Consider the following 18,216-nt stretch of genomic DNA (forward strand, 5'->3'; position numbering starts at 1 on the left):
ACATTTTGGGGTCCAATGTTGAAAAACAATGAGACAAAAATGCTCAATATAACAATTTCCATTACACATTGTGCTGAGATCAGTAAAAGAAATGAACACATTGTTTATTCATTGATTTATTTGTGGATTAATTGATTGATTAATGGTTCCAGGTTCAAAACTGGAAACCTTGGTCTTGCTAGGCAAGTGTTCTACCATTTGAACCATACTCCCAGTCCATTTTTGCTTCAGTTAATTTGTAGATACACACATCCTTTTTGCCTTGCACTGTGATGGGCGTAAACAGCAGCCCACAAAGCTGGGAACACAGGTGCCAACACCACTCCAAGCTTATTTGTTGACATGGAATCTGAGTTTTTCCCCAGGCTGTCCCTGAAATGCAGTCCACCCTATCTTTATCTCCTGAGTAGCTTGGATTGAAGTTTTGGTACCATGCACCAAGCATAAAGATATTTTTCAGGAATAGAACACATAACATGAATATGATCATATGGTGTTGCTTTCTATAAAATTGAGGTAAATTGTGAAATTAATCATTGAATTTACTTATGATGGAATATGAGGTTCATGTATATGAATGTATTATATTCTGCAAAGCAGTTATAAGTTATAAGTGAATTTTTTAAAATAATGACATTTAGCATGTCTTAATGGATATACAACTGAGGGATAAATACCATTATTGTTTTGAAAGACCCTTGACATTAACAAAACAAATGTAGAAAAATAACAAATAGACTGGAGTTAGTGCAGGATTAAATATGATTATGAAAAGACAAACTCATACACGAATCCTACAAACAGATGTATTGATTCAGTGGAAGTGTACTCTAAACTACAATAAGCATGTGGTGAAAATTCCAATGAGTTGCAGGATGTTGAGACTTCTTCACCCAGTTAAAAAGTGTCATTGATCACCTCTATTTCCTGGAATTTATCAATTATCTATGTCATAATAAAAGGGAACATAATTCTAAATAAATTTTGAGGCTTTGGTGAATAAAACTGGGTCTAGTTTATAGAGGTTTAATTTGTTGAAGTGGCATAACTTGAGTGTTTTTTGAGAATTAGAAAATGGTGTCATGAATATGTCAGATAAGTCAAGAAAGTTAAAGTAACTGTGCTACAATAACAAAAATGGGAAGTGGTTGATTGGAAATATTTGCTGTGTAGAATTCATTTTTATCTAAGGCAACAAAAGAGGAAAATTTTACCATTGTGCTGTCGGGGAGGTGTGAAAACTGAACCTTGACTAGGGGTAACCTGCACTCCTCACCAGACATGGATCAGTGTGTGAAGTGTGCAGATCATCAGAATGCCAACTAAGACCAAAACCACTGCCTCCAAAAATCTGTGACCTTTCTGGGTTATGAAGATCCCTTGGGTTTGGCTCTGGCCTGCATGGCTCTGATCTTCTCTGTACTCACAGCTGCTGTTCTCGGGGTCTTCATGAAACACCATGACACTCCCATTGTCAAGGCCAATAACAGGGCTCTCACCTACATCCTGCTCATCTCCCTCACTTTCTGTTGTATCTGTTCCTTGCTCTTCATTAGCCGTCCTGGCATGGCCACCTGCATCCTCCAGCAGACCACATTTGGAATTGTGTTCACAGTGGTTACTTCCACTGTCGTGGCCAAAACTCTCACTGTGATCCTAGCTTTTAATATCATGTCCCCAGGGAAAATGAAGAGGTGATTGTTGGTATCAAGGACACCTAACTACCTTATTCCCATCTGCACACTGATCCAACTGACTGCCTTTGGAATCTCGCTTGCAAACTCTCCACCCTTCATTGACACAGACACAAACTCAGAACATGGCCACATCATCATCACGTGTAACATGGGATCAGCTGTGGCATTTTACTGCATCCTGGGATATCTAATTTTCCTGGCCTTGGGGAGCTTCAGAGTGGCTTTTCTGGCAAGGAATCTTCCTGACACATTCAATGAAGCCAAGTTCCTGACGTTCAGCATGCTGGTGCTCTGTAGTGTCTGGGTCACCTTCTTCCCTGTCTACCACAGCACCAAGGGAAGGGTCATGGTGGCTGTGGAGGTCTTCTCCATCTTGGCCTCCAGCACAGGGATCTTAGGCTTCATCTTTGGTATCAAGTGCTACATTATTTTGTTAAGGACAGAGAGGAACATTCTGTATGGCTTCAGGGATAAAACCTGTTCTATGTACAATGAGCCTTCTGAAGATTAAACTCATGTGTATCCTAAACAAAAAATCAAAAAATGAAGTTACACCATTCTAGCAGTTAGATATGAGGTGAAAACATGTGCTTTACTTCAGTGTACTGAAAACCCATGCTACATCTTCTAACAGGGTTAGAATTTCCATACTTTGCATTTCTCTCATTTTCAACATTTGATTGCATTGTGATTTTGTTATTTATTTTGTCTCATTGATTCTGCAGTCAACTCTGCAAATATTAATGGCTTCTACTTCTAATCTCCACAATGATGTTTTCTGCCTTTTGGTATTTATATTTATTTTTCTCAAATTTTAGAATATATGAAATTCAATGACCTGTGTTTGGCATTCCCTTGATATAGTTCCTTGATTTTTTGGCAATAGTGGAAAATTCCATGCCTGGTGTTTCCAGGCGATCACTCTATGAAGTGAGCCACACTACTATCCCTTTTTGCATTTGTTATTTTTGAGATACAGTATTGCTTTGTGCCTGGGCTGGCCTGGACTTCCATTCTCCTATTATTAGTGCCTCTCTGCATAGTGAGGAAAACAGGCACATTCTGCCTCTAAAAGGAAAATGCTTCAAGTAGCAATCAATGTGGCAACCACAGAGTTTTTGCTTAATGAAACACTGCCACATTCAATAAATTAGTTCTGTGAACACAGCATAGAGGCCTGTACTGAGCAATGAGAAATATGGTTGTCTAAAAGGGAAATGCAGTAAGGACCCCCTTGTTTGGAAGGTTAGCTCACCTGGAAATTGGCCACTGAGAAGCCTGAATTCCTACCTTCCTCTAGGGATACTGGAGCAGTGGCCATGATTCTTCTTGATTAGGGTTTGCTGTTTTCCCATGGTTAGTATCTGTCATGTGTGACTGCCTCTGCAGAAAAGCTTTCTTTCCCGGTGTGGAGCTGGGAGCTGGTTCCAGTGTCTTGAGCACTGTAGTTGAATGTATGATTCCTGAGCCACATCCCCCAGTACAGTGATGACAAAATACACCACAATCAAGTCATATCCAGTCTCCCAAAATTTTGTGAATACTTCTACTGAATGTACACAGAACACTAGTTTTCTAGCTAAAAACTTGGCTTCTGGTGTCAAAACCAGGACTCTTAAGCCAATTTGCACTTGGGACATGGAGTCAACAGAGAATGCATTCACACACACACACACACACACACGCAAAATTAATAGTTACGGAGGTTAAGAAGTCCCAAATGTACCTATCACCAGAAAGTTTGAAACCCAGGTGAGCACATGGTATAAAATCCAGTCCAAAAACTCGCTCAAGATCCAATAACAAGGTAGAATCGAAGATGGCAACTAGAGGAAGGAAGCAGGCAGTGTGGAATGACGGGAAGATGAAAAAAGGATGGAAACCATTCTCCCCCATAAAATAAATTAGTACAGGATTCAGATGGAAATGAAGACAACAGATACCCAGTTCAAGACTCCAACAAGGCAAGGATAGACTATCCCAAATAACCTAATGAAGCCCACAAGAACACCCTGAAAGAAATCACTGAGAATTTCATGGAGATGTTACTAGATATGGTCAACCAAAACAACAGGAGGCACTCAAGAAATTCCAAGATAAAAAAAATAAAGAAGACACAAAAACAAATAAATGAACACACAGGAGCCCTAAAGAAATACCAAAGTGAAACAGATGATACCATAAATAGAGAGATAAATGAGTTTAGGAAGAAAATAGACAATATTAGAGCAAGTGATCCATGATAAGGAAAAGCTCAGAAAAGAATTAAACAGAAATACAAAACAAAACGGAAGGCCATTCCAGGAGAATAGAACAAGCAGAAGACAATCTCAGAACTTGAAGATGAAATGGAAATTAAGGAAAAACTGAAGAGCTATTACTCAAACAACTCAAGACCTGTGAAAGGAATATGCAAGAACTCATGACTCCATCAAAAGGCCAAATCTGAGAATCATGGGCATTGAAGAAGAAGAGGTGCAAGCAAAAGGAATTCGTAATATAGTCAACAAAATAATAACAGAAAATTTCCCAAATCTAGAGAAAACTATGCCCATTCAGGTACAGGAAGCCTCCAGGACACCGAATAGACTTGACCAAAAAAGAACTACCCCATGACATATTATCATTAAAACAACAAGCACAGAGAATAGAGAAAGAATATTGAAGGCTGTAAGAGGAAAAACAAATAACATACAAAGGTGAACCTATCAAAATCACAGGAGATTTCTCAATGGAAACCTTAAAAGCAATGAGCATGGAGTGAGGTATTCCAGGAATTTAATGAAGCTACTTCAAGCCTAGGATATGATACCCCCACAAAGCTATCATTCAAAATAGGTGGAACAATAAAAGTCTTCCATGATAAGCAGAAACTAAAGCAATATATGACCACCAAGCCACTACTACAAAAGATTCAAAGATCTGCACACAAAAAATGAAGGCAAACAAAACCATGGGAGGACAGGCAGTACCAAACCAGCAATGTGTTGCTTACAGGAGACCCATCTCATCAACAGAAAGAAGCACTGGCTTAGGGTGAAAGGCTGGAAGAAGATTTACAAAGCCAATAGCCACCAAAGCCAGGCAGGAGCAGCAGCACTTATTTCAGAAAAAGTAGACTTCAAACTAACATTAATCAAATGAGATAAAGAAGGACACTCCATACGAATAATAGGGGAAATACACCAAAAGAAAATAACAATTATCAACCTATATGTACCCAACATCAATGCACCCAATTTCATCAAACATACTCTGACGGACCTAAAACATATATAAACTCCAACACAGTGGTAGTCGGAGACTTTAGTACCACACTATCACCAATAGATAGGTCATCAAAACAAAAAAAATCAATAAGGAAATCCTAGATCTAAATCACACCATAGATCAAATGGACCTAGCTATTGTCTACAGAATATTTTATCCAACTTCTGCACAATATACATTCTTCTCAGCAGCCCATGGAACGTTCTCTAAAATTGATCATATCTTAAGATACAAAGCAAACCTCTGCAGATATAAGAAAACAGAAATAATATCATGCATTCTATCTGATCACAATGCATTAAAATTAGAAATCAACAACAAAAGCAAAAGTAAAAGCATGCAAACATCTGGAAACTGAACAACACATTGCTCAACAATCAGTGGGTCATTGATGAAATAAAAGAGGAAATTGAGAGGTTCCTGGAAGTTAATGAAAATGAAAACATTATCTACTAGAGCCTATGGGACATAACAAAGGCAGTCCTCAGTGGAAAGTTTATAGCCATGAGTGCATATATTAAAAGGAAAGAAATATATTAAATCAATAACCTAATGCTACATCTCAAACTCCTAGAAAAACAAGAACAAGCAAATCCCAAAACAAGCAGAAGGAGAGAAAAAATTAAAATAAGGGCCGAAATCAATGAAATAGAAACGAAAAAAAATGCAAAGAATCAATGACACAAAAAGTTGGTTCTTTGAAAAAATTAAATAAGATTGACAGACCCCTGGCAAACCTGTGAAAAATGAGGAGAGAAATAACCCAAATCAGTAAAATCAGAAATGCAAAAGATGAGATAACAACAAACACCAAGGAAATCACCAGAAACTACTTTAAGAACCTATATCTTAATAAATTTGAAAATCTTCAAGAAATGGATAGATTTCTAGATACTTATGATCATCCAAAATTGAACCAAATGGACATTAACTACCTGAATAGATCTATAACACAAAATAAAATTGAAGCAGCAATAAATAGTCTCCCAAAAAAGAAAAGTCCAGGACCTGATGGATTCTTTGCTGAATTCTATCAGACCTCTGAGGAAGAACGAATACCAATCCTCCTTCAAGTGTTCCATGAAATAGAAAGGGAAGTAACACTGCCTAACTCATTTTATGAAGCCAGTATTACTCTCAACCCAAAACCACACAAAGACACCTCCAAAGAGGAGAACTATAGGCCAATATCCTTAATGAACATCAATGCAAAAATCTTCAATAAAATAATGGCAAACTGAATCCATCAAGACATAAGAAAGATCATTCATCACGACCAAGTTGGCTTCATCCCATGGATGCAGAGGTGGTTCAACATACACAAATCTATAAATGTAATACAGCAAAGACAAAAACCACTTGATCATCTCAATACATGCACAAAAAGCCTTCAACAAGATCCAACACCACATCATGATAAATGCTCTAAGAAAACTAGGAATAGAAGGAAAGTACCTCAACATTGTAAGGGCTATATATGACAAACCTATAGCCAACATCACACTTAATGGTGAAAAACTGAAACCATTTCCCCTAAAATCAAGAACGAAACAAGGGTGCCCACTATCCCCACTCCTTTCCAACATAGTACTGGAATTACAAGCCAGAGCAATTAGGCAAGAAGAAGAAATAAAAGGAATACAAATAGATAAAGGAACTGTCAAAATATCCCTATTTGCAGATGATATGATCCTATATCTTAAAGACCCAAAAAACTTTACCCAAAAACTCCTAAACACCATAAACAGCTACAGCAAGGTGGCAGGATACAAAATCAACTTACAAAAATCATTAGCTGTCCTATACACCAATAATGAAAAAACTGAGAAGGAGTATATGAAAACAAATCCATTTAAAATAGCCTCAAAAAAATCAAATACCTACGCATAAACATAACAAAGGAGTGAATGACCTCTACAAGGAGAACTACAAATTCCTGAAGAAAGAGATTGAGGAAGACTACAGAAGGTCAAAGATCTCCCAAGGTCATGGATTGTTAGAATCAACATAGTAAAAATGGCTGTACTACCAAAAGTAATCTGCATGTTCAATGCAATTCCCATCAAAATCTCAATGACTTTCATCACAGAGATTAAAAAAATCTACCCTAAAATTCATTTGGAAACACAAGAGACCACAAATAGCCAAGGCAATACTCAGGTAAAAGAGCAATGCTGGAGGTATCACAATACCAGACTTCATACTATATCACAAAGCAATAGCAATAAAAACAGCATGGTACTGGCACAAAAACAGACATGAAGACCAGTGGAACAGAATAGAGGACCCGGATATGAATCCACACATCTATGCTCACCTTATTTTTGACACAGGCACCAAAAATATACGATGTAGAAAACACAGCTTCTTCAACAAATGTTGTTGGGAAAAGTGGTTATCCATCTGTAAAAAACTGAAACTAGATCCATGTTTGTCACCATATGCTAGTGTCAACTCAAAATGGATCAAGGACCTTAATATTAGGCCTGAAACTCTGATGTTAGTACAAGAAAAACAGGAAACGCCCTGGAATTAATAGGTATAGACAAGGACTTCCTCAATAGAACCCCAGCAGCTCAGCAACTACGAAAAAGGATGGACAAATGGGAGTACATAAAATTAAAAAGCTTCTGCACAACAGAAGACATGGTCTCTAAACTGAAGAGACCACTCACAGAGTGGGAGAAAATATTTGCCAGCTATTCATCAGACAAAGGACTGATTAAAAGAATATACAGGGAATTTAAGAAACGAAACAATCCTAAAATCAATGAACCCATAAAGAAATGGGCAAGTGAAATAAACAGAACCTTCTCAAAAGAAGAAATTCAAATGGCAAAAAAAAACCCATGAAAAAATGCTCACCATCTCTAGCCATAAAGGAATGCAAATCAAAACCACACTAAGATTCCACCTCACCCCTGTTAGAATAACCAGCATCAAAAACACCACCAACAACAGGTGTTGGTGAGGATGTGGGGAAACAGGAACCCTCTTACACTGCTGGTGGGAATGCAACCTGGTGCAACCACTCTGGAAAACAATATGGAGGCTTCTTAGCAATCTAAACATAGACCTGCCATATTATCCAGCAATCCCACTCCTGGGAATATACCCAAAGGAATGGGACTCAGGTTACTCCAGAGGCACCTGCACACCCAGATTCATTGCAGCGCTATTCACAATAGCCAAGTTATGGAAACAGCCAAGATGCCCCACTACTGACGAATGAATTAAGGAAATGTGGTATTTACACACAACGGAATTTTACTAAGCCACAAACAATAATGAAATTTTATCATTTGAGGGTCAACGGATGGAACTGGAGAACAGCATCTTAAGTGAAGTTAGCCAGATTCAGAAGGCCAAAAGTAACATGTTCTCTCACATATGTGGAATATAGATATAATATAATATAGATATAATATTATTTCAGCAATATGCTGAAACACTGGACACACTAAGGGGAAGTCACACATAGGAAGAATAGGGTAAAAGAAGGAAACTAAGCACTTGAATATGGGTGATATAGTTTCAATAGAAGAATGAATATAGAATTCTTAAATCAGATGAAACCACCATAAGACAGGGACTAAGGTAGAATGAAGAAAAATAGAGGAGATGAACCAATTGGGGTTGTAATACATATATACATTGAAATATCACAAGGAAACTCTCTGTCTCAAACTACCAAAGGTCATGTTGTTTTTTCTTTTTTCTCTTTACTCTTCTGCAAAATCAGAGACCAGTAGGGCAGAACAGGTCCTGCCCAGGGAGGAGGGCTGGCACCAGTGTGAGGGGGAAGGTGGTGGGGAAAGGGGGTAGGAGAGTGAATATGGTGCAAAACTGTGTACACAGGCATGTAAATGGAAAAATGATACCTGTTGAAACTCTTCCATGAATCGGGGAGAAGGGGATAAAGAGTAGCGGTGGAAGGGGTGAATTCAAATGTGATATAGTTGATACACTGTAACAACGTTTGCAGATGCCACAATGTACACCCAGCCAGCACAACAATAAAGGGGAAAAAAAGCAATGCTATCTACGAATGGAAGGAAGTGCCACCTTCTCAACGTATCACTAAGGCATTTGGAACTCCTTTTACATGTTTTCTTGCAACACTGCTTTTTGTCCAATAATAAGCAATTTGGAATAAGTGGCAAAAACGCAGAATCTGTTCATAGGGAAAGATGCCCCATCCTCAAAGTGCTTTCAACGAATGTGAACGCATTCCTCCTAACTCTGTGTCTGTTAGAATTACTGTCTGTGTCTTTCCCATACTGTTTGTATTCTTCTAATGAACAATCTATAATAAGCGTTTGAAAATTCATACTGGGGGAGACATTCTAAAATGCTTTCAACTAATGGAAGGCAAGATATAAAAAAGACACTTGTGCACTCATGTTTATTGCAGCATCATTCACGTGTGTGGAACCTTGGAGTCACACGTGTGGGAACTTGGAGTCACGTGTGGGGAAGCTTGTTGTTGGGGTCTGTGTGTGAGTGTGTGTGTGTGTGAGTGTGTGTGTGTGTGTCTGTGTGTCTGTGTGTCTGTGTGTCTGTGTGTCTGTGTGTAACCTTGCAGTCACATGCAGGGAGGTTGGAGCAATCCAGGCCTTTCCTGCTGGGCCAAGGCTGTTGGTGCCACTTTCCTTTGGGGAGCCCTATATGAAAGGACACAGGGCCAGCCCACCAGGAACCCAGTGTGATTCCACAGGGATCTGCTCCCCAGGTCCCTCCAAGCTTTCTCCCTTCCTCCCCTGCTGATCTCCATTCCTTGTGTCTCTCCCCCAAACTACATATTTCCCCAAACACTTTTGTCCTTCTATGTGACTTCACCTCAGTGCCTGGGACTACCCCTGTTAGAACACCAGGAGGTCCGCTGACATGCCACAATTCATTCCATCCCAAGTGGCCTTGTTACCTGTGACCCCAAACTAGTCCCACTCCCATGCGTTCATTTAATAAATGGTAATCCTACTGCATACAGCAGACAGGTAGAAATGGGGAACAGCCGTCTACCCCTGGTGGTGGTGGGGTGGCTGCAGGTCCTCATGTTCACCTTACACCATCAGCACCCCACTGCCCTGAGTCACCCATCACAAGTCGCCATAGCCATGGCTGCCAGCTGTCACCTCCATAACCACTCCACCACTCTAGTGCCCCAATCTTCGTGGTGCTCATTCTGCTTCCCAGTGGACACTCCGCAATGGGTGCAAAAATCGGAACCCTCCCCTCTTCACTGGACACTGGGGTGTCAGGAGAATGGGGTCTCCCCCAAGGCACCAGTGAGCTGAGCAAGCTGCTCCCCTTTTCAGCAACTTGGTGGAACTCTGCCAGGGCTGGGTCTAAGCTGTGGATGGACAATACAAGGTCCAGTGGAGAAGGCACTGTCCGAGCTTTGCTCCACCACCTGCTCACTTGGTGACATTGGACTATCTCTGAGCCTCTGCTTCCACTTCCTGAGTGATGTGGCCACAGGGGCCCTGCCTGTCTTGGGGGCTCAGAGAAGGATGGAAAAGAAGAGGACCTCAGAGAAGCTAGGTGAGGAGTGGGAGCACCACATGCTGAGCTGGTGAGAGAGCTACTCTGAGGGACGCTGTGTTGCACACCCAGGTGGGCTCAGGCCTGAAAGCCAGGGCAGCTGTTTGCCCCTGTTATCGCCCCTGCCAGTGGGAGTAACCAGCCTCAGGTACCTTCTGCTCAAATCCCGCACAAACTCCCCTCAAAGTCTTCCAGGAGCCACAATTCTGCGCCCAAGCAGGTATGTAGCGCCACCTGCAGGCTTTCTTCAGAACAGCAGGGACTCACTACTTAATCAAGGCCCGGCTCCTAGGACCCAGAATCAGTCCTTGCTTTCAAGGGGAGAAGCAGGGCTGTGCTCCAGGCTGAGGAGCTAAGGCCACCTTTTGTTTCTCTGGACAGTGTCTTAAAGACCCTACCCTGACATGCGCCATTAACATCCACACTCCTTCCTGCACCCTTACACCTCTCCTTCCCGCCACCCATAATTATGCCCTAACCAAGGGCTTTGGGCCTCAAGCCAGACAGTGAGGGGAACAGGTCGTACACCCCATCATCCCTCCCTTAGGGAGCTGCCAGTGATGGGTGAGCTTGTCTTTCCCTTGGTCACTGTGACGAGCCACAGAAGGAGGCACAGAGCCAGGAAAAAGTGTGGGATGGGTCCTGCTTGTTCCTGAAGGCCTGGGGCTGCTGACAGGGAAAGAGGGGGCAGGGAGCGAGCACATCCCACAAAGTGGGGCAGTGGTCATTCTCAGCTAGATCCTACTGCTGGAGACTGCTCAGCTCCCCTCAGGTGTGAACAATGACGTGCCAGCACCTCAGAGCACACTGCAGCCCAGGAACAAGGACTTGCACCATAATGCCTGGGTCCCCAGAGAAGGCCACCTGTCCCCCTCACTGTCTGGCTTGACAGTGAGAACTGTCAAGGGAAGGGTTGGGCCTGGCCAAAGAGGCCAGGTGTGGCCTCCAGATCCTCCACACATAGCCCAGGGACTGACAAGGAAGACAGACCCCTGGCAGAGTGGAAGGTGGCCAGGGGAAGAGCAGCAGGTGTCCTTCATCCTCCTAAAGGGGCTGATGGTTGTGAGGAGAAAGGCACACTTAGGTCAGCTATGGGAAGGGTGGAGGCCTGCCACCTGGCCCACTGCTCCAGGCACTGTCCTCAAGATCTCACCCAAGAACAGTGACCACTTTCTCCTCATCGTTCTTCTGGGACTGAGAGGAGGAGGTTTTTCCCATCCTGCCAAGGACTCAGGCCCCAAGCCCCGGGTGTAAAAGGCAGAGTGCAGGGGGAGGAAGGCTCTGGGACTCCTGACCAGACTTATTGTAACCAAGAAGGAGTAATTCCAGAGGTGACCAGCAGATGGCGCAGATATTCCACAAATTATGAAGCTTGGGCGCCCTCCCTCTGGCCCTGGAATTCAGAGCAGGTGTGGCTCCCCTGCTGGCAGCTCCAAGCCAAGCCCTTCCTCCTTGATCAGTCACCTGTAGCATGGGCAGGAAGGGTCTTAAGAGCCAGCTCAAGTTCTTCCTCTCAACTAGCAAGCCCAGAGCAAAAAGAGCATCCCCAACTTAGAGAGCAGACCCACACCTCCTCTGTTCTTGTCCTCCATTCAGGCCTGGAGCCCTGAGCTGGACACATGTACCTCATAGGGGTTCCTGGGATTGCTGACAGGCGACAATGGGGAACACTTGCCACAAGCCCAGAGCTTGAGCAGGGAGACCCTAGGACATGAGGGAGGGACTAGAGTGAAGAAACATCAGCTATTGGCTGGCTATGCGACCTTGACCAAGGAACCAAGCATTTCTCAGCCTGTTTCCACACATGCAAAATGGGAGCAAAAGAAGTTCTTGGGGTCTTAGACGTGAACAAGTGTGAAGATGGCTTGTCAACACTGATGACCAACAAACCTGGGTGAGGGTGGAGCCCTTGTCCCTTTGGGGAGGCTCCCACTAACCAGGGTGTATGGGGGACAGTCTAACCAGACAGAGCAGATAGTGTGGCATAGCACCCTGGAGGCAGCTCAACCCACAGTGTTCTTAAGCCTCACCCCATTCACTCCCGAGGACCTTTAGGGCTTCTGGGTCCCAAGGGTGACCTGGGCCAGTCAGGAGAGAAGAGCCCAGTGGGGCCTCCTGGTAAGGAAGCCCCTTAAACCTGATGTCCCCTGAAGGAGACAGCTGTGTTTTGTCCTCTACTTGCTGGTCCTGGCAGGCTCCACTGCAGAGGCCAAGCCCTCACAGCCCCAAGCAGCTCACACAGTGACCTGGGAGGACTCTCAGGCCCCAGTTCCCTTGTGACTCTCCTGGCCCTGGTGCTCCTCTTGTTGGGCCAGGCTTCAGATCCCAGAGACAGCAGGAACTCAAGAAAAGAAGGTGCTGGTGCCACCCTGGGGCATGTCTGCACACATGAAAGGAGTAGCTATCCCCAGTGATCTTGGTGTTCCTATGAGGCTGTGACTCGATCCTACTGGGCCCCTGAAGTGGATCTGGCCCCCTGCTGGACTGTCCTGGGCCTCTCTCCCCACTGGGATACATTTGAGGGATGGAAACTGTGAGGTTGGGGGGAGGACTGTGTCCCACTAGCCAAGTTCTAGGACACCTGTGAACAGTTTCAGTCATCCTAAGGTGACTGAAGGCCTCTGAGGCAGGGAAACCCAGCTCTGTGTCCAGGAGCCCAGCAAAGGAGTAGGAGAGGAAGAGAACTCTCACAGGATGCCCCTCCCTTACAGTGCTGCTACATCTGAGTGGGGCCAGACACCTGGTATTGTTAGAAAGGGGGTGGGGTTGGAGAGGCCCCTGGGCTGTAGGCAGAGGGACCCCAAGCTTTTCCCCTGCCCTATCCAGGCTGGGGTCGACAGTCAGTTCCCTTCCCTGGGACCTCACTGAAGTTCTTGTAATGTGGTGAGAAACTGGGAGGGGTAGTACACAGGCTGAGTTCAGCCTAGCTGCTGAATCAGCCTTGACTTGGGACAAATGAAGTGCTGCTGAGTGCCCGAGGCCTCTACAAATTAGAGCATGGCTCCTGCCAGAAGTTAAGTCCAGTAGAGAAGATGGATGTTAGGCTAGCCATGGTGGAGGAAGGAGACCCTGGGGTGCTCCCCAAGTCCAGACACCAACTAGGAGAAGGAGGGAGAGAGAGAGAAGCCTCTGCCTGAGGCTGCCCATGTCCCTACCAGCCTGAGGGAAGGGGTCCTGAGGGATGCCCAGTCCAGAGGGAGTTCCAGGGTCCTCTTCAGACTTCTGGCTGGGCAGGTGGGAACACTCATTGCCTCAGGCATCCTGTGCTCCCAGGAAAATTTTCCCAGGAATATTAGTCTCGTGCACCCCCACCCCTCTCCTCACCCACCTCACTCTGCCCACCGTGACCTGCAAGGACACATCTGCCTCTCGTCCCTGTTGTCTCTGCCCTGCATCCTCCAGCCCCCCTCAGCACACTTCCACCTCTCTGTCCAGTGGTGGCTTCTTGTGTACACTTCTCTCCTGTGCCCCACACGTGCATCACACCCAACCTTCCTTCTCATGTGCCACCTAGCTCCTGTCTCTGCTGCACATGTGTGCGTGTACACGTCAGTGTGTGTGCAAGTGTGCACGTGTACCTGTGTATGCACATTTCCATGTGTGCACGCATGTGAGCTCAAAACAGGGCTGTCACATTTGCACAATGACTTCCCTTCTGGGTTCCTTACAATGGGATCCTGGGCTTGAGCCAGCCATAGCCTTTGCTGCCCTCAAGGCCCTGGTCTGGGGCTAAACTTTGTAGCTGTAGTTCTCACTCATACTCACTCGTCTGCACAGGTGAGCTTCATGATGGACATAGGCTCAGGCAGGGCCTTGGCTTCAACACTCTCCTCCCTGTGCACACGGTGGGGTCGCTCCAGGCTCTTCTCTCAAGGCAGAGCTCCTGGGGGCCCAGAATTTTGGCATGAATAAAACTTTTGAGCCCAGAGCCAGCAAGGCCTGCCTGGCCACAACAGTCAGTCACCAGCGACTGCAGACAGGCAGCACCTCCTTGGTTGGACAGAGGTTAATGACAAGTGCCCAAGTGGTGTCACAGTGTGGAGGGGACAATGTGTGCAGGCCTTGAGAAGTTCTCATGTGTGTCCATTCTTTCTAGCCTGCCCTTGGCATGTGCCAAAGATCCACAAGGACAGGGCCAGCTTGACTGGTCCTGCACTCTAGCCAGAGGTGATTGAGGGGTCATCAGAGTCCCCAGCCCAGCCTTGGCCTCCCTGGATCCAACGGGCACACTCACAGCACTGTCCCTCCTGCTGTGTGCATCCCTGTGCGGGGTCATGTCCACGTCCTCAGCACCCAGGGTAGCCAGGTGCAGAGTGATGGGCACTGCAATGAATGATTGATATGTGTGGTCAGATTCTTAGCAAGTAGAGGCTACTTTCCAGACCCTGAAACAAAGTGAGAGAGAGGATGGGTGAAGGAGAGGAGGGTGGCATCCAAGGCTGGCCTAGAAACTGGGGACGGTGGCTCACAGCTGTAATCCTATCTACTTGGGAGACTGAGATCAAGGGGATCGTGGTTGGAAGCCAGACCAGGCAAATAGTTCTCAAAAACCCATCTCACCCTATACCTGGGCACCTTGGCATGCCTATCATTCCAGGCTATGTGGGAAGCTCAGATTGAGAGGATCATGATTCCAGGCCAGTGAGACCTCATCTCAACAGAAAAGAGCTGAGTGTAATTGCTCATACCTGTCATTCCAGCTAGAGTGAGAAAAAAAAAAAAGGAGGATGAACTATCAGACTTGGCCTGGGAAAAAATCAGAACCCTGTCTCCAACATACCCAGAGCAAAAAGGACTGGAGATGTGGCTCAAGTGGGAGAGCAGATGCTTTCCAAGGGCAAAGCTGTAAGTTCAAGTCCCAGTACTTAAAAAAAAAAAAGGACTGGCCTAGGTTGGAGGTTGGAACAGTGACCCCCTCCTCACCTGGCCCAGCCTACAACTGCAACCCAAGCACCCCTGAGGTGTCTGGAATACCTCTCTCCCAGATCTGCTTTATGGATTATAAAAGAATTTCACGAGATTTTCAATTCATTCAATTCCAGGGATATTTATTTTTCTAATGTCAGTAGTAAATTCTAATGTCACCTGTAACTTTCAATTTCCAGTTAATTAACTTGCAACCAGTGCATATCAAAAGGCAAATTAAATAGCTTTCCGGGTAGGGGCTGGTGAATCTAATGAATGTATGTGTGTGTGTCCCCTCTAGTTACTAAGTGTGTGACATGCGGAAGTGACACTGAACCTTAGTGTCCTCGACAGTGAAACACAATCACAGCCCCTGCATCCAGAGGCCTCAGCAACCAGGTTGGTGCAGTTTTTTTGGTTTATGTTTGAACTCAGGGCTTCGTACTTGCAAGGCAGATGCTCTACCACCTGAGCCACTCCTCCAGCCCTCTGGTTATTTTGGAGATGGGGGTCTCCCTTTTTGCCCAGGCTAACCTGGACTGTGATCCTGCTATTTTAAGCTTCTTGCTGTTGCTAGGAAGGCAGGGGCTAACCACTCTGCCCAGCTTTTTTCCATTGAGACAGAGTCTCACAAACTTTTTTTTTGGCCAAGGTTGGCTTCGAACTCGTGATCCTCCTGATATCAGCCTCCCAAGAGGGATGCTGCCTTTTATTCATAGACAAACACAGTGAAGGGCCTTGTGATGGCTAATTTTAAGTGACATGTGTATGGCCATTGTGTACCCAGATATTTGATCAAACACTACTCTAGGTGAGACTGAGGATTTTTCTAAGTGTCATGAATATTTGAATCTACTGAATGAACAAAGTAGGTGGGCCTTTTTATGTGGGTGGGCCTCATTCAATCAGTTCAAGGCCTGAGTAGACCGAAAGGGTGAAGTTACAGGTAGATCTTGCCCAACTGTTTCAGCTGTGACATTGTCTTTTTTCTGCCCATGCACTCAGACACACATTGGCCCTTGTTGAATTTATTTTCTATTTGTCCTTTTTATATTGGCATATATTAATTATACAAAGTGGATTCAGTGTGACATTTCCATTCATTCATGTGCAGTATGTTGATCAAATCCACCCCCATCACCCTCACCTCTTTGTCCTCTGCCTTCCAATGGCTCCTCACCACAACAGTCACCTTGTTACGTTTATGTAATTTTGGGCGGGCTGTACAGGCAATTGAACTCAGGGCCTCCAGCTTGCTAGTCAAGTGCTCTACCATTTGAGCCACATCTCCAGCCCTTTCTTCTTTAGGTTATTTTTCAGACAGGGTCTTTTGTTTTTACCCAAGGCTGGCCTCATTCTTTGATCCTCCTATCTATGGCCTGAATACCTGGGATCACAGGCGCGTTCCACCACACCCAGCTTACTGGTTGAGATGAGGTCTCACAGACTTTTTTTCCAGGCAGACCTGGCACTTCAATCCTCCCAATCTCTGCCTCCCAGTTACCTTAGATTATAGCCATGAGCGACTGATGTGATGTTGTTTTAGGACTAGATTCCACATATGAGAGAAAATATGCAATACTTATCTTGCTGAGTCTGGTTTCTTCCACTTAACATGATGATCCATCCATTTTGCTGCAAATGGCATTCTTCTTAATGACTGAATAATACTCCATTGTGTAATTACACTACATTTTCTTTACCCATTCATTGGTTGATGGACACCTAGGCTTGACTACTGTGAATAGAGCTGCCGTGAACATGGATGTTCAGGTATCTCTACTGTGTGCTGACCTCATTCCTTCAGGCATGTGCCCAGGAGACGAGTAGCAGGATCCTATGGCAGTTCTCTTGCTGGCTCTTCAGCCAGCTTTGCATTAGAATCTACATCATACTCTTCGCTAATGGATGGCAGGTCAATCTTGGAACGTCTCAACCTCCATAATTGTGCAAGCCACTTCCTTGTAACACACCCATCTTATTCCCTGTGTGTGTGTGTGTATGAGTGCATGTGTGCACACACACACGTTCTGGTGGCTCCATGTCTCTGGGGAACCCTGGCGGTCCCAGACCCCAAGTGAGGCCAAATCCTGGCTTTGACAGTATTATCATTAGCTAAGTGGCCATACTAGAAATGGTGAAAAAGTGACTTAGCTTCGGAAATTGACTCTATCACAATTCAGGAGACCACAGGCCAAAGCAAAGGAGCTATATTCCCTCTGGCAGCAAGAATTTGAACTCAGGGCCTCACACTTCCTAGCCAGGTGCTCTGCCACTTGAGTCATGCCCTCAACACTTTTTTTTGCTTTAGTTATTTTTCAGGTAGGGGTTCACGTTTTTGCCCCAGGGTTCAGCTCAGAGCATGATCCTTCTGCCTAGGCCTCCCACATAGGTGGGATTACAGGCATGCACCACCATGCCCAAAGAACCGCATTTTCAGATGGGACCATCCACATCCACCTATATCTACTCAAGGAGTTTGATGGTGTCCTTCCAGTTTCTCAGGATGTCACAGGAGCAGTTCAGTGTCCACTTCTGTCACCTTCCTGTCCATGCCACTCTGGCAAGCACAGATTGAGTGTGGAAAGTCTCTGGCCTTAATTTTTCTTCTGTATCATAACTACCAAAGGAGACTTTTTATGAGACAACACCAAAGGTGAGTCTGAATTAGGGAAGGGAAGAAAAACAACAAGAATGCACTGAACCTGGCCAGGCTCCAACCTCCACCTGTGTGCACAAAGGTATCATGCCGCCCCATCACCATGGTAACCACTGGTCTCAGCTTCCTGAAGGTGGCATC

The 18,216-nt window shown here is 44.9% G+C and overlaps 1 pseudogene; it reads left to right on the forward strand.

Moving 5' to 3' along the window:
- Positions 1 to 1,401: 1,401 nt before the first annotated feature.
- LOC109676093 (vomeronasal type-2 receptor 116-like) lies at positions 1,402 to 2,208 on the forward strand (annotated as a pseudogene).
- Positions 2,209 to 18,216: the final 16,008 nt, after the last annotated feature.

Source organism: Castor canadensis, chromosome 6, assembly GCF_047511655.1.
Source record: "Castor canadensis chromosome 6, mCasCan1.hap1v2, whole genome shotgun sequence".
NCBI classification, from domain to species: domain Eukaryota; kingdom Metazoa; phylum Chordata; class Mammalia; order Rodentia; family Castoridae; genus Castor; species Castor canadensis.